Below are 14,837 nucleotides of genomic sequence, written 5' to 3'. Positions count from 1 at the left end.
GGTGCCACATTCCCCAGGTCAAGCCACTTTTGAACCAGAAACGGCGGCAGAAGCGCCTGACCTGGGCTACAGAGAAGCAGCACTGGACTGTTGCTCAGTGGTCCAAAGTACTTTTTTTCAGATGAAAGCAAATTTTGGATGTCATTCGGAAATCAAGGTGCCAGAGTCTGGAGGAAGACTGGGCAGAGGGAAATGCCAACATGCCTGAAGTCCAGTGTCAAGTACCCACAGTCAGTGATGGTCTGGGGTGCCATGCCAGCTGCTGGTGTTGGTCCACTGTGTTTTATCAAGGGCAGGGTCCATGCAGCTAGCTATCAGGAGATTCTGGAGCACGTCATGCTTCCATCTGCTGAAAAGCTTTATGGAGATGAAGATTTCATTTTTCAGCATGACCTGGCACCTGCTCACAGTGCCTAAACCACTGGTAAATGGTTTACTGACCATGGTGTTACTGTGCTCAACTGGCCTGCCAACTCTCCTGACCTGAACCCCGTAGAGAACCTGTAGGATATTGTGAAGAGAAAGTTGAGAGACGCCAGACCCAACACTCTGGATGAGCTTAAAGGCAGGGTCCGTAAGATGACACCGGCAGGGTGAGGAGGAGGAGATTTTTAAATTCGAACGGCTGTTGCTCACTCCCCCGCCCTTCCTGAAAGAGCCGAAAGCCACACCTCCTAATATGCACGCGCAGGAAAAGCCGAGTCAACACCAGAGCATTGGTTCTTCGTAATAGAGCTGATGTAAGTGTTAAAAATGGAGTTATCTGAGGTAAGACAGTTGTTTTTAACCAGCACATTAAACACTTACTGTTTACAAAAGGCATTTTATAAGGAATATCTATATATCTATATATATATATATATATATTTAAAATACCAGTAACAGTTGACAATTAGCTTATTTTTAATTGCTTTGCCATTCAAGATGGGATGAATATATCAAAGCATATAAAGAATTTATGTGGAAATCATGAATAAACACTGCATTCTGTGTAGTCCTCCTATAATCATGGTTGTTTTTATAGTTTCTGTTTATTGTTGGTTTAGCCCAAATTTGGACTAGATGTAAACCTGATCTGTGTCAAAATTTATTAATATGCAAGAGTACTTTTTATATTAGTATCATTGTTTTTTTATTCTAGTACAATTTAGAATTCAGTGATTGAGGAATCCTCTGAGGAAGTTTGAACCTCCCATTGCATCCTCAAGACGTGGTGCAATTTCATTTCAGATGATTCTCCATGAATGCTAGACAGAGCTGGCACTGGTGTTGGAGAAATAAACAGTTGGCGTTTCAATGGCGTTGATGCTGATGCTTCATATTTGGACTGATGACTGTAAAAACCAAGCCCATGTTAAAATAAAAAGTAGTGATCACAGGCTAAACAAGTAAAAGAAACACACAATATTATGTTATATAGCCATCCCTTAGTTTACACATCTATGTTATTGTAAGATATAATGAAATGAAGGTTCAGAGAAACTACTAAATAATTGACTGTAGCATGAAGAGCATGCAAATCACATTCTATTTTTACGTTTTCCTGCTAAAACAAATCTAATTGTAATTGATAAAGTATCTCGTCAGCCAACTGAGTTCATCATGAGCTGCTAATCACTCATTTTAATATTATTTGCTTTTTCAAAACGGGGAAACCTAATAAAATACTTGAATTTGGCACTTGATTATTGCTATGACTGCAACAGGCTAAATAGTGTGATATCAGGCTAACTGACAGCCAGTGTGACCGTGTTTAGAATGTGTTTTTGGTCAGATACGTCTTTTTCCAACAGCTAATGTTTCTCCCCAGCCTTCACAGATTCCTGCACGAGCTGATTATCATTCCTTTTATTTTAATATGGAATTTTCACGTAGGTAAAACCACAAAACCAGACAGTAATTAGCATTCAAGCTAATGTTACATTAGCCAATAGGACAGTAAGCATACAAAGCTTGTTTGCTCTATTACTTATTTCAGTGAAAGAAAGATTTTAAGTAAATTTATCCGAAAAACAATAAATATCTTACCTGTCCAAAAGATTCTTTGCCAACTCTTCATCCGTTTTCATGCCGCGTAGATCACAAAAATCTCTCCATGGTGTAAAACAATCTCCAATGTAAATTCGACTCGACTGTCTTAAACGTCTTACAGCCGCTTTTGAAGAAGGGCTTTTAAACTTTTTAAATGTTTTTTGAGATGTGGAAGGCAGTCGAGGACTCAGTAATTTGGGGTTTTGTCGCTCCAGAGCTGTCCTCTAAAAGCTGAGTGAGGCGCGTGACACTGTTGTGCACGCTGAGATCTAATGCTCGTTCTCGATAATTGACAGCTACCTCTGGTGGTAATGCAGCTCTATTGGTCAACGCGTTAGGCTTGCAGAAATTTTGGCTGAGCTCTACAGGGCAGGGGAGGGACTTAGGAGAAAATTGAAATATTAAAGATTATTTACTTTTTTTAAATAAAACTGGGTCAGATGGTCATAATTAAACATTTTTAAAGTTATTTCACATTTTAAACTTACGTACCCTGCCTTTAAGGCTGCTATCGAAGCATCCTGGGCCTCCAGAACACCTCAGCAGTGCCACAGGCTGATTGCCTCCATGCCACGCCGCTTTGAAGCAGTCATTTCTGCAAAAGGATTCCCGACCAAGTATTGAGTGCATAACTGAACATATTTATTTGAAGGTTGACTTTTTTTATAGTAAAAACACTTTTCTTTTATTGGTCGGATGAAATATGCTAATTTTTTAGATAGGAATTTTGGGTTTTCATGAGCTGTACGCCACAATCATCAATATTAGAAACAATAAAAGGCTTGAACTACTTCAGTTGTGTGTAATGAATCTAATATATATGAAAGTCTAATGTTTATCAGTACATTACAGACAGTAATGATCTTTATCACAATATGCAATTTTTTCAGAAGGACCTGTACTCTTCAGGGAATTCTCTTGACTCCTATATAATCTTTGATGCTGCCCAATGGCTGGCGATTTGATCAAGCCATCATGTGTTGCACGGGAGCTGGTGTCTTCTTTCTCTCCCTTGGGTCTGTTTCTGAGCTGATATTGGAACTAACGTATTTCTTTGCTTAGCATCAGGTGGTTGGACCTTAATTCTACCCGTCTGTTATCAACAGGGCTGCTTTTGAACTTTTCAATGCATGAGAACGTGTGTGTTTCTCCATTCGCTGACCGTCAGAGCAAGGGTGGCGGCGTGGGGCTACTTTCTCCGCTGTCACGGACAACTCACGGTAGCAAAACTGTCAGCGGGCCCTTCATCCTCTGATACTGAGGAGGAGCGGCAGCGGAGTGATTCGTGCTCGCACACCCCTCCGCTCTGATGGTGCGGTCCATCAGGCTTAACGCATTTTCTGGGGGATACCCTGGTGGCAAGATTAGTTAGCTGCTTACAAGGAGATCCATCATTAAATTCTAATTCAGCCCACAGCCTCCTGCTGGTGGTATTATCAGCAGTAGTGGGAATAACGCTGTTTAAAATAACGGTGTTACTAAAAGAATAGTTTTTTCAGTTACGCGTAATCTAATTATTTACCATCTTCTTTTATCACAACGCAGTTTCTGTTACTGATGAGGAAATGCGTGCGTTACTAATTAAGCTGCGTGGTGGTGTGTTGAAGCTGTCATCAGCCTATCGGGCGCTTAAGGTGGATGTTTTCATCCAAGAGCATCACGGTGTCGGTACAGGATCTGCTCGGGGTACAGGATCCACTCGGGGTCCTTCGACTGCCGATGACGTCTTTACAAAACAAAGATAATATGGTGTTTTATTAACAAATTACAATTATAAAGAACACATTTAGGTGTTAACAAACAAGAATTTATTAACAAAGCTGCTGATGTCTTTCCAAAACGTGTGTGTGAAAGCCGAGTAGATTTGCAGTAATGTGACGTCATCGGTAGTCGAAGGACCCCGAGCCGATCCTGTACCCGAGCAGATCCTGCACCTGAGCAGATCCTGCACCTGAGCAGATCCTGCACCCGAGCCGATCCTGTACCCGAGCCAATCCTGCACCCGAGCAGATCCTGCACCCGAGCCGATCCTGTACCCGAGCCAATCCTGCACCCGAGCAGATCCTGCACCCGAGCCGATCCTGTACCCGAGCAGATCCTGCACCTGAGCAGATCCTGTACCTGAGCCAATCCTGCACCCAAGCAGATCCTGCACCCGAGCAGATCCTGCACCCGAGCAGATCCTGCACCCGAGCAGATCCTGCACCCGAGCAGATCCTATACAGACAACGGCCGTGAAGAACAAGGAAGACGTGATGAATAGTCTGCGGCTGCAGACCAGCAGATTCGCTGCTGCAGGCGTGAATCTGCAGCCGTGCCCTTCATGGCGTGACAGCGGGATGTCCCGAAGGTCCGCTCACCTGTTCACCGCTCAGATGCCACGTTCTTCTACCTTCCTAGATCATCCAGCTGTAACCTGTTCCTGATCATGTCTTTAGTCCCGCTGTAACGCTGATGCATCAGTCTCAGACGTCATGGAGCTCAGGTGTTATTAGAACTACCTGTGTGTGTTCACCACCCAGCTTCCGCTCTTCTGTGGTTGGGTCTGACCCAAGTTAGTAAATGTAAGTCCTCCATCAGGCTTGTGCCTCTTCTAGTGTCATTTTAAAGGTTTTATTTATTTATTTAACCATTACTCTCACCTTTTTCACCCCTGACCTGCTTTCACATCTGACTGCTTTGGTGTTCAGACCAGTTGTTTGGTTAGTAATATCTGAGTTTATTATGAGCAATCGCTTGCTTAACTAGCGTTGAGGTGAGCTGTAGCTACCTGGCACCTGGCTTCTCACCATGTTGCCACTGTCTCGCGCCAGATGGCAGTTATTATTATTATCATTATTAATATTATTATATGTTAATGTAGCTCAAATAAAAGCGTGTTCCCCCACATATCTTACATCAAATCGACTGGCTCGGTCAGGGGAAGTGTGCTTAGCATCTTCAGTCACCGTGGCCACGCTACACAGGATGGTCGACTAGCAGTGCCTACACCACGCTCAGGACAATCCAGACTCTTCTCATGCATCGTTCCACAAATGTGGAATGACCTTCCAAGCACTACCAGAACAGGAGCTTCCTTTTCAATTTTCAAGAAACTCCTGAAGACCCTGCTCTTCAGAGAGCATCTTCTCAACTAGCGCCTTCCCTGCCCCCCCCCCCCCCCCCCCACCACCACCACCACCACCACTGTCCACTCCTTGTTCCCTCCTCTCCATGACTGATGTCAAGTTGTTGTTGTTATTGTTGTTGTTAGCCTCAAGGGCGTTATGCCAATTATCACTTGTAAGTCGCTTTGGATAAAAGCGTCTGCTAAATACATAAACATAAACATATTGGCATAAAACCTCTTTGTCAAAATTGCACTTACATTTCCCAGAATGCAACATTTCCCAGAATGCAGCAGTTTAACGTCATCACATTTGGGCGTGTTTAGGTTCACAGCTCGACTTCTGTATCACTGCCATTAAAGCTGTCAAACCCAGCACAGGGACTGTTTGACTAATAACTGTGGTGTGTAACACTGGTTAAACTACCGTTAAGACGTAAACAGATGGAGTGTGACTACGTTAGCTCCGCAGCTCAGAACACTGTCGTTTGTCACCGCATGCCAGAGATGGGAAATTGTGGCATCAAGTCATCTCCATGTCGTGTTTTTGTTCTGCTTAGCAACAAAATCAGGTGATTTCAATCAGCACAGTGGTTCAGTTGCTGAGTAGAACAAAAGCATGACATGGAGATGACTCGTTGAAGCCACAATTCCCATCTCTGCTGATTACAGCTGTGACCCTGAGCAGGATGGAAAATAAATTCAAACAATATTTTCTTTAAGTCTGATGGTTATGTTCTAGCAATGGTTTTCTAGTAAAACAAAGAGAATTTATAAATGAAAATTTGCAAATTTATGTAAAAGTGTAAGCGTTGATCTGATGAAATGCTTTTAAAACAACAGAAGTTAAATGAAATAAAAGGCAAAAAGGAAAATGTTGCCACCATCTCGCTCCAGATGGCAGGCCCCTCTCAAAATTTCTTCAGAAATCTTCTAGTTATTATTCTTCCGCAGACGTTAATGCGGCTCAAACGGCAGCGTGCATCCCTACGAATTATGCATCATAACAAGTGGCTTGGCTGTGGGGAGGTGTGCTGTTACTTTTCTAAGCTATCCGATTTACCATGGTGAATTAATTAGCAAAAAACATTTTTAAAAAATGTCTCATTTTTGGGCAGATAGAACTACCCTTTCAAATTTTGAGTGTGTAGCATTTCTTACATTTGCATAAAAACTGTCTTGTGCCAGATGGCACGGCACTTTTAAAACGTCTTCAGGAATTTTCAAAATTTCAAGTTGCCAGTTTTTCAACATTAATTGCCTTTTATTGAGGGACCAGCTGCTGCTTCAGTTGTGCACCTGGCAAGTATTCGACATTAATAACATTTGTTACCATTATTTCGCAGACATGAACTCATTCACTGCCAGCCGTTTTCTGATCGGTAAAGCCCTTCGCTGCTAGCGTTTTTCAGCATTTTTACTGTTTTTTTTAAGAGTCACAGAACGTTGCGCGCTAGGATGATGTCAACGCCAAAACAACCAAAACAAATTGGAGACTCACCTCTTACATCAGGAAGAATCCGCGGGTTTAGAGCGTTATCCGTTCTTTCATATTCCGTTGTTGAATTGTGATCGGCAGACGCTTTTCCAGTTCGCGCCTCACTTCTTTTTACAGCAGCGGCCCAAAACGATCTCCTAACACATGGATTTTCTGCTTCCTGATCATGTGATCTGTGACATATGTGGATGAAGATCAGCTTTAGGGCTGAGATGTTTGTTCTCACGGTGCGGGGGCTTGTTCCGATGCCCACACAGTAAAAACATGCAAATGATGACTTAAATTGTCTTTGGCAGTGAATGAAACCCCTGATATTAATTTTGGTTTTCCACTCCAACATCGCCCAAATATCATGATTTAGTGGTGTTCACCGCAGCGTGACCAAAATATCATGATTTTGGGGTTCATCATTAGCCTGGCAGATCACCACTGCAGGGCACCGTGGGACACCTGAAAACTCCTGTCATCTAGCTATGAGAGCAGGTGCATCCTCACCAGGGCTGGTTCTAGACTGGCATCTTAGAGGGGCAGGGTATCTGCAGGTTTAAGGGAGCCAAATTTAAGACTTTTTAAGACCTTTTTTAAGGCCACTTTGACCAAATTTAAGCTATTTAAGCAGGGCAGCAGTAGCTCAACAGGTTGAGCGGGTTGTCCAGTAATAGGAAGGTTGCAGGTTCGATCCCGGCTCCGGACAGATAATTCTGCTGTTGTGTCCTTGGGCAAGACACTTAACCCACCTTGCCTGCTGGTGGTGGTCGAAGGGACTGGCCAGGGCAGCTGTGGCTACATCGTAGCTCATCACCATCAGTGTGTGAATGCATGTGTGTGAATGGATCAATGATACACTGTAGTGTAAAGCGCTTTGGAGTCCTTACTCCTACAGGCGCTATACAAGTGCGGGTCTTTAATCATTTTAAAAAATTAAATTTAAGCGATAATTTCCAGCTATTGCCTGGAACCGGTGCTAACCACGCCGCAATCGTGGGATTAGCCATCCAGTTACCATTACACTTCCACTTCCCCATGGAGCAAGCTCCCACTAGCTTAACCAACTAAAGTGCTCATCTAAAAATATCCCCCCTTTCACAACCAACTGACTGCGTACGGTTCCGCTTACGCCAACGTCATACACAATAAATGCTGAACACTAACTAGAAATTCATGAAAATTTTATAGAAATAAAAGAATCTTGTTTATTGGGTCTTTGGTAATTTAAGACCTCTGGAAACTGGATTTAAGAATTATTTGTCATTTTTAAGGATTTTTAAGGCCTTAAATTTGGAAAAGCTAATTTAAGACTTTTTAAGGACCCGCAGATACCCTGGAGGGGGCAGACAGAATTGTAAATGGAGGAGAGGGAAAATATTGTGTTTGTGGTGGAGGGGCTCTGGATGCCGTGTAATTGGAATTGCATTTTGTTAAACAATGACCTTCCCTTTCTTTCTTTGCCTCTATAACTTGCTCATTGCATCATAAATCGACTACACGCAGGGGTTCCCAAATTGAGGGTCAGGACCCCAAAGGGGGTCCCCACAATTTTTTTCTTTGCTGAGGTTGTGGGGTTAGCAAGATTTAATTCGTAAAAATTACATTTATGTCGTAATAACACACCCAACAGTTTAAGTTATAACTCTGTATGTCTGCATAAAGATAGTAAATGATCACATTTAATGTGTGTATGCCTGTAGGAGTTGAGGTTGGGGGTCTTGGCTTGTCTCGAACACAAGCAAGGGGGTCCTCAGTGAAAAAAAATAGGTAACCACTGGACTACAGCAATAACATATTTTATGGTATCCCATCCAAAACCCTAATCAGACTTGAAGACATCCAGATCTCTGCTGACTGTCTCCTAACCAACACCCACTCCCGTGGCCCCATCACCATTGTCTCTTCATGATCTCAACTGGCTCCCTCTTCGTCAGTGCACAAGGTCATCCATACACCGGCCCCCTCTTACCACTCTGCTGCATCCCTCTCCCTGCTCATCCTCCCCCACAGGACCAAGCTCTGAACTTGGGGAGACTTAGTTTCTCCAATGCTGCCTCCACCCCTCCACAACTCCTCTAACTTCTCCATCTTAAAAACTCTTGAAGATTAATCTCAAAACTGTTTTAAAGTTTTATTTTTTATTGTTGGGCAATCTGCCTGTTTTACCTAGACTTTTTTCAGCATTTCTGTGTCTAGAAAAGTACTTTATGAATAAAATGTAATATTATTTTATATTTTGACCCCAGACCTGTCCTTCTATTGTCTCACCTGAAGGTCGAGCTTCTGCTGGTGCAGCTCCTAGGCTCACTGAGGCATGTAAACCCCTAGACCACAATAAGATGACAATGCCTCAAGGGGAAAACTGAAAAATAAATATGAAATAAAATACCATTCATCAAGTTTTAGGAACTGTAAACATGCAGATGTCCATGTTTCTAGATTACCATTGATCATATGTTTACATGTGCTGTGCTTATTTTGTTGCAAGTTTGAAATACTAATAGGGCTGGCACAATTGATCAACAATAAATCAATTAATCGTATAAAAAATGAAAATTAACTCAATTTTTCCAGCCTCAATATATCGAGGGTCTATTTTATTGTTTTTGGTGCAATGTGTTCTTTTTATTTATTTATTTATTTAAATTTTCTGCAGTATTTTCTAACAGAGTGACAGTCCTGTTTAATTTATTTTTTGTTTTGTTTATTTATTTAGAAGTTCTGGTTCTGGACATTACAATGTTAAATAAACGTTTAATTGTTGCACTTTCAATGGTGTACTTGCATTATTATGATATATTAACAGTAATATCATTTATCATCAATAATTTGTTGGACAATCCAACCAGTCCAGCCAAATTTATCGTCCCAGGCCTAAATACTAGTCTTTGTTTCTGCGCACAACATAACCGCATCAACAGGAAAAGAAACTACGCTGATATGCAGCTGCTTGTTAGTAAAATATAAAGAAACATCAGGAAAGCAAAGCATGAAGTCTGTCAGAACACTACGTTACCATGTAGGCCCTCAAGTGTATTTGCATATTCATACGCGCGTCTGTCTACACACTGACTAAAATCTGCCTGCAGGTTTCTTAAAAATTAAGAATAAAATTGAGTCAGCCTTCTAGATCTCATCAGTTGATCCTATTTCACATATTCATCAGAAAATGATCAAACCAGCCTGATAGAAGAGCAAACACAAGTGATTCTCTCTCTCTCTCTCTTTCTCTCTCTCTCTCTCTCTCTCTCTCTCTCTCTCTCTCTCTCTCTCTCTCTCTCTCTCTCACAGACACACACACACACACACACACACACACACACACACACACACCAGCTATAACCTGACAAGCTGAGAGACTGAACTCACCAAATTAGCAAGCTTGTTGATGGTAGGGGGGAAATTTCCTATCTCCCGTTCCTTTTGAAGGGGAATTGTCAGACGTTTTTTTTTTAAATATATTTTCCGGAGAAGTTTCGGAGTTAACTTGGTTCTGATTTGACTGGGTCAGACAAACCAGAACCACCGAAGATGCAGCAGCAGTTGCGCACACTCACATCTTTGTTTTATTTTTTGTTTACCATCCGAACATCTGCGCGGAACTAAAAGGCTTGCTAGCGTTTCTCGACCGACAAGCTAGCTAAACTAGATGGTTCGTCAGTGATTATGTTTATAATGACAAATAAACATGATTGGTTCAATGGATTTCCCAGCATGCTTTGTCATTTTGTAAATGTTGAAAGTAAAATAAGATAAAATAAATAAGTTTTTATTAATTTTTGCTGGTAGCAAATGCAACATTATAATTAGTGAACCAACAAAAGCAAACCAGCAAGCCTGAAAAATGATTGATGACATATTTAATGGGAGGTTGGGAGGGCTGGCACCATAACTGAGATAGTGGAGATGGTAATGCGGTATAAAGAGTAGAAAGTTTTATCCATTGACTTGAAAATCATTCCCATAGAAGAACTCATGCAGAACTGTTTACAACTGGTGACATTTACATCTGTAATCAGTTATTTTGTGTAAAATAAAAGTGTATGAATTTAAGCCAAATCTGTTTGAGGGGGCATGAACTTCATTTGGGGCGATGCCCCCTCTTGCCCCATCGTAGAGCCAGCCTCGGTCCTCACACACACCTGTAACCTATCAGCCCATCTGGCTGAATAAATAAGCTGGTAACCATGGCTCTCCTTTTTCTTTTTTGAAACATACATTCTTGTTTTCTACAGATATCTGGAAATCTCTCTCTCCTTGAAGAGATCACACCACATCTCCTCTTCCTGGAAAGCCTTCAGCCATCCTTCGATGACTGAGAACCACCATCCAGCTCTGCGTCTTATCTGCCTACAATTTTAATAAATGCTGTATGCGTTTAACAAGTTCTTTGTGCTGCCAAAATGTCTTATTTTAATTCCAGTTTTGTTTAAATTTTAATAGATATATCACATTTATTATATTATCATTACTTTGTTGCCCGTTTAACTAGCTCTAATGTGATTAATTAAAATTAGCACATCACTGTTAAAAGCTCATTTTAAAATCAAGTGCGTATATATATATATATATGTATACATATATATATACATATATATATATATATATATATATATATATATATATATATATATATATATACATATATATATATATATATATATATATATATATATACATATATATATATATATATATATATATATATATATATATATATATATATATACAGTGGGGCAAAAAGTATTTAGTCAGCCACCGATTGTGCAAGTTCTCCCACTTAAAATGATGACAGAGGTCAGTAATGTACATCATAGTTACACTTCAACTGTGAGAGACAGAATGTGAAAAAAATCCATGAATTCACATGGCAGGATTTTTAAAGAATTTATTTGTAAATCAGGGTGGAAAATAAGTATTTGGTCACTTCAAACAAGGAAAATCTCTGGCTCTCACAGACCTGTAACGTCTTCTTTAAGAAGCTTTTCTGTCCTCCACTCGTTACCTGTATTAATGGCACCTGTTTGAACTCATTATCTGTATAAAAGACACCTGTCCACAGCCTCAAACAGTCAGCCTCCAAACTCCACTATTGTCAAGACCAAAGAGCTTTCGAAGGACACCCGGAAAAGAATTGTAGACCTGCACCACACTGGGAAGAGTGGATCTACAATAGGCAAGCAGCTTGGTGTGAAAAAATCAACTGTGGGAGCAATTATCAGAAAATGGAAGACATACAAGACCACTGATAATCTCCCTCGATCTGGGGCTCCACGCAAGATCTCATCCCGTGGGGTCAAAATGATCATGAGAACGGTGAGCAAGAATCCCAGAACCACACGGGGGGACCTGGTGAATGACCTGCAGAGAGCTGGGACCACAGTAACAAAGGTCACCATCAGTAACACACTACAACGGCAGGGAATCAAATCCTGCAGTGCCAGACGTGTTCCGCTGCTGAAGCCAGTGCATGTCCAGGCCCGGCTGAAGTTTGCCAGAGAGCACATGGATGATACAGCAGAGGATTGGGAGAATGTCATGTGGTCAGATGAAACCAAAGTAGAACTTTTTGGTATAAACTCAACTCGTCGTGTTTGGAGGAAGAAGAATACTGAGTTGCATCCCAAGAACACCATACCTACTGTGAAGCATGGGGGTGGGAACATCATGCTTTGGGGCTGTTTTTCTGCTAAGGGGACAGGACGACTGATCCATATTAAGGACAGAATGAATGGGGCCATGTATCGTGAGATTCTGAGCCAAAACCTCCTTCCATCAGTGAAAGCTTTGAAGATGAAACGTGGCTGGGTCTTCCAACACGACAATGATCCCAAACACACCGCCCGGACAACAAAGGAGTGGCTCCGTAAGAAGCATTTGAAAGTCCTGGAGTGGCCTAGCCAGTCTCCAGACCTCAACCCCATAGAAAATCTGTGGAGGCAGTTGAAAGTCCGTGTTGCTCGGCGACAGCCCCAAAACATCACTGCTCTCGAGAAGGTCTGCATGGAGGAATGGGCCAAAATACCAGCTACTGTGTGTGCAAACCTGCTAAAGACCTATAGTAATCGTTTGACCTCTGTTATTGCCAACAAAGGTTATGTTACAAAGTATTGAGTTGAATTTTTGTTATTGACCAAATACTTATTTTCCACCCTGATTTACAAATAAATTCTTTAAAAATCCTAACATGTGAATTCATGGATTTTTTTTCACATTCTGTCTCTCACAGTTGAAGTGTACCTATGATGTAAATTACTGACCTCTGTCATCATTTTAAGTGGGAGAACTTGCACAATCGTTGACTGACTAAATACTTTTTTGCCCCACTGTATATATATATATATACACACACAGTTGTGGTCAGAAGTTTACATACACTTGTAAAAAATATAATATAATGGCTCTACTGAGTGTCCCGTTATTTCTAAAACTCTGATTTTTCTCTGATAGAGTGATTGGAACGGAACAGATACTTCTTTGTCACAAAAAACATTCATGAAGTTCGGTTCTTTAATGTCTTTATTATGGGTTAACAGAGAAAAGTGATCACATTTGCTGGGTCACAAATATACATACAGCAGTGCTAATATTTGGTTACATGTCCCTTAGCCATTTTCACTTCAATCAGGCGCTTTTGGTAGCCATCCACAAGCTTCTGGCAAGCTTCTGGTTGATTCTTTGACCACTCCTCTTGACAGAATTGGTGAAGTTCAGTTAAATTTGATGGCTTTCTGACATAGACTTGTTTCTTCAGCACTGTCCACATGTTTTCAATGGGGTTTAAGTCAGGACTTTGGGAAGGCCATTCTAAAACCCTTATTCTAGCCTGATTTAGCCATTCCTTTATCACTTTTGATGTGTGTTTGGGGTCATTGTCCTGTTGGAACACCCAACTGCGCCCAAGACCCAACCTTCGTGCTGATGATTTTAGGTTATGTTGAACAATGTGAAGGTAATCCTCCTTCTTCATTATCCCATTTACTCTCTGTAAAGCACCAGTTCCATTGGCAGCAAAACAGCCCCACAGCATAATATTCCCACCACCATGCTTGACTGTAGGCATGGTGTTCTTGGGGTTAAAGGCCTCACCTTTTCTCCTCCAAACATTTTGCTGGGCATTGTGGCCAAAAAGCTCGATTTTTGTTTCGTCTGACCACAGAACTTTCCTCCAGAAGGTCTTATCTTTGTCCATGTGATCAGCAGCAAACTTCAGTCGAGCCTTAAGGTGCCGCTTTTGGAGCAAGGGCTTCCTTCTTGCACGGCAGCCTCTCAGTCCATGGAGATGCAAAACACGTTTGACTGTGGACAATGACACCTGTGTTCCAGCAGCTTCTAATTCTTGGCAGATCTGCTTTTTGGTGATTCTTGGTTCACTCTTTACCCTCCTGACCAATTTTCTCTCAGCAGCAGGTGATAGCTTGCGTTTTCTTCCTGATCTTGGCAGTGATGAAACAGTGCCATGCACCTTATACTTACAAACAATTGTTTGCACTGTTGCTCTTGGGACCTGCAGCTTCTTTGAAATGGCCCCAAGTGACTTTCCTGACTTGTTCAAGTCAATAATTCGCTTTTTCAGATCCATGCTGAGCTCCTTTGACTTTCCCATTGTAGCGTTTGTGGGCGTTCGTATCCAATGAGCCCTATTTACCTGGCCTAAGAGAAGTCACCCGCTGTAGTCACTCATAATCACTCACAAGAAGTTAAGAGGCCATGCTATGAAGCTCAGTTCACTGACACGTTTCTAAGTCACCAAAATTGCTAGTTCATGTTGCTGTATGTATATTTGTGACCCAGCAAATGGGATCACTTTTCTCTGTTAACCCACAATAAAGACATTAAAGAACCGAACTTCATGAATGTTTTTTGTGACAAAGAAGTATCTGTTCCAATCACTCTATCAGAGAAAAATCAGAGTTTTAGAAATAACGGGACACTCAGTAGAGCCATTAGATTATATTTTTTTACAAGTGTATGTAAACTTCTGACCACAACTGTGTGTGTGTGTATATATATATATATATATCTATATCTATCTATATATATATATATATATATATATATATATACGAGATCGCGGATACAAGCGGCCGAAATGAGTTTCCTCCGTAGGGTGGCCGGGCTCAGCCTTAGAGATAGGGTGAGGAGCTCGGACATTCGGGAGGGACTCGGAGTAGAACCGCTGCTCCTCCGGATCGAAAGGAGCCAGTTGAGGTG

At 41.5% G+C, this 14,837-nt stretch overlaps 1 protein-coding gene across 4 annotated transcripts in view; it reads left to right on the top strand.

Moving 5' to 3' along the window:
- The window catches only part of ube2l3b (ubiquitin-conjugating enzyme E2L 3b), an 81,380-nt gene that overhangs the window by 27,971 nt on the left and 38,572 nt on the right, over positions 1–14,837 (top strand). The window contains exon 8 of one of the 4 annotated variants that reach the window (XR_011517052.1): positions 10,859–11,012. The exons of the other annotated variants lie outside the window; for them this stretch is intronic. The gene's annotated coding sequence lies outside the window, so the exon portion shown is untranslated. Of the gene's footprint in view, positions 1–10,858; positions 11,013–14,837 lie in introns of those variants that run through there. 4 annotated transcript variants of the gene reach the window in all.

The sequence above is a fragment of the Nothobranchius furzeri genome, chromosome 17, assembly GCF_043380555.1.
Source record: "Nothobranchius furzeri strain GRZ-AD chromosome 17, NfurGRZ-RIMD1, whole genome shotgun sequence".
Classification (NCBI taxonomy): Eukaryota; Metazoa; Chordata; class Actinopteri; order Cyprinodontiformes; family Nothobranchiidae; genus Nothobranchius; species Nothobranchius furzeri.
This window is presented reverse-complemented; position numbering and strand designations above follow the sequence as displayed.